The sequence below is a fragment of the Malus sylvestris genome, chromosome 13 (genome assembly GCF_916048215.2).
Source record: "Malus sylvestris chromosome 13, drMalSylv7.2, whole genome shotgun sequence".
In the NCBI taxonomy this organism is placed as follows: Eukaryota; Viridiplantae; Streptophyta; class Magnoliopsida; order Rosales; family Rosaceae; genus Malus; species Malus sylvestris.
This window is the reverse complement of record NC_062272.1, coordinates 13,775,124-13,777,850: the sequence shown is the minus strand read 5'-3', so window position 1 is coordinate 13,777,850 and position 2,727 is coordinate 13,775,124. Positions and strand designations below refer to the sequence as shown.

Genomic DNA, 2,727 nt, shown 5'->3' with positions numbered 1-2,727 from the left:
AGAAAGATATTGTGAGGGAGAAACAAGAAAAGGAAAATGAACGGTTTGTGGAAGGAGAAGAACAAAATGAGATTTAAATCCCTAAAAATAATCCTATAATTAAGGATAAGATTAACATTACTCACAAATTGAAAAAAAAAAGTAATTACTTAATTAGTCAATTTATAAGGTAAATGTAGCAAGAGAATACAAACAAGCTGATGTGGACAATAAATTACTGGACTTAAGTAAAAAATTAAACAAAACTATAACTACTAATGGCTTGTAAAATTGAACTTATATTAAGTTTTCCCTTAAAAAAAACAAGAGATTTCATAAAATTTGCAGTATAGCTTTTAGCTGTTGCAACCAAAGCCCTGCTTAATTATTTATTCCATTGGAGAATATAAAAAAATTACAGCATCTATGACATTACAGAAATTGGAATTTAATATATATTACAAATTATGAAAATCTTATTAGTTAACAGTTAATTAGCATTAACAACCCTTCAATTCTTTCTAATCTCTCCGCCATCCTCTTCTCGTGTTATGACTCCAATGGAACCCATTTTCTTCATTGAATTCCCAAAGTAGGTCATGAAAACAGGGAACTTCTCAAAACGTCTTACAATGTGAGCCGAACGCGGGTCAGTGAGCAGCGCAGCATCTGATCTCAAGAGGCCTTTGTTTTGCCTCAACCCCGCAAAGTAATGGCTGTCAAAGGAAGCTGAGCTGTTGGCGTCCAGTGCCACGGCGACGCCCGGGTTGGTGCATTGTGTTCTCACGAACTCTGCGTATTCTGGATCAAGTGTAGGGTCTATGTCACCCTTTCCGGTTACGTTCAGTCTCCTTTGAAATACTGCGCAATGTGCCACTCCAATTGTATGTGCTCCTACAAAAGTTTAAAATTAACGTCACAATATATTAACATAGTGAATTTCACATTGAAAAATGTTCCCTTATTAGACGAGATTTAATCCGTTAAACCGAACTATTGATTATATATATAGATTCTCATTTGAATGTGTGATTTAGATTAGCTGTCTGAATACATATCACATGACGTGACTGTTTGATTATCCACGGAGAAGAGAAAACTTGATACATACCTGATAAAGCCACAAGATCTATGATGTTCAGCCCCAAACCAATAAATTGCTGGTAGAGTGTGGTGAAGTTTGCACCTGCGGAGGGTAAGTTTATTGAAGCCTCTGACGAAAGGGAGACTTTTCCATCTTTTCTCCCGGTTAAAACCTGCCACATGGGCCTTCCAAACTACACAATGATCCATACTAATTAAATATATGTCACGTAGTATTGCCATCAATAACGATATTCTATATCAATGATTATATTAACAATTATTTAATAATAAAACTGATTTAAGTGCATGGCACGTACTTGATAAGAGACAGCATCTCAGGCTACCAAGGCAACAATATCAGCACATGAGACGATGCCGGGACACTCATCTTCTAATCTGGTTTTTATTTCATCAATAACCTCATAACCTCTAATATTACTGTTTTGTATTGCTTCCTTCTCCGCTGGGTTCCCGCTGGTTGAATCTAGCAATAATGATGCATCACAGCCCTACAACGTACACTAGAGAAAATTAAGCAAGCTAATTAATTTCAAATTAATTAAGAACAACTCATCGCCACTATATAAACGTCAACACATGATGAGGTTTTAATACATAGCAAGACAATAAGTCCGATCCACATTCTAAATGATAGAATTAGAGTATCCAACCCCCAAAATCAATTCTATAATACTAGGATAACATATTCTCAAAGACGCATAACATGTATGTGTGTGTAAATATATATTCTAATTAAGGTGTGTCTTAAGGTTTTTTTAAATGATCCATGAACATGTGGTTGATAAACTTTAATTGAAAGGAATTTGTCCTCATATATACGTACCCTAACAAAACAGTCATGGTAGTGCATCCGTAGAAGCTTCGGTGCCATGGTAGAATTTTCTGCAACCTTGCTTCATGTGATGTTCCTCACTATTCTGTCAATTTGAGGGCAACTCTTGTCATAGAACACCGGACTCAGCCCACCGCCACGGCCACCACCACCGCCATGACAAACGCTAACAACGTCAATGAGCAGAAGAAGAGAAACTAACACCGCATTTATGCTAGGCTTCATTATCAAATATACGTATCCAAAAACCCAACTTATGAGTATGAGTTTGTTTTTTGAAGGTGCAATATGAAAAGCAACAGGACTCTAGGAGTATTTATAGCCGTGGAAAACCTAGTTTCGAAGTAGATTCTTGGTTCCTTGAGCAATAAATTAATCAATTAAATACTTATTTAAGTGATCTCGGTATTCAAATGGTATAACATTATAATGTTCTTCATGATACATTTTGATGATTGAAGTATATGATTGGTTTAGTCAACTACTTGTTAATTGCAACATACATGCAGGATGCAGCTGCTAGCTAATCATCGCACTTGTTATACGTTGAATAATGGCCGCCATTGACCAAATGGAAAGCAAAAAGAGGAATAATAGCTAGGGGAACGAATGTAGACGTAACTTTCCATCTATAAATTGGGATATTAGGGTTAGAGTGGAATCTTCTTATTTAATTTTGTTTCTCGTTCTACTTTCTCATCATTCTTTTTCATTTTACAATGTGAATGAATGATTTGAATTGTTTACTTTTTAAGTCGTCCTTCAAAGATCAACTCCTGTTAAAAACCAACCAAATTTAAATCTATTAG

The 2,727-nt window shown here is 35.5% G+C and overlaps 1 pseudogene; it reads right to left on the bottom strand.

The window, feature by feature from the left end:
- Positions 1-310: 310 nt before the first annotated feature.
- Positions 311-2,255, bottom strand: LOC126595892 (peroxidase 24-like; annotated as a pseudogene).
- Between the last annotated feature and the right edge of the window lie 472 nt (positions 2,256-2,727).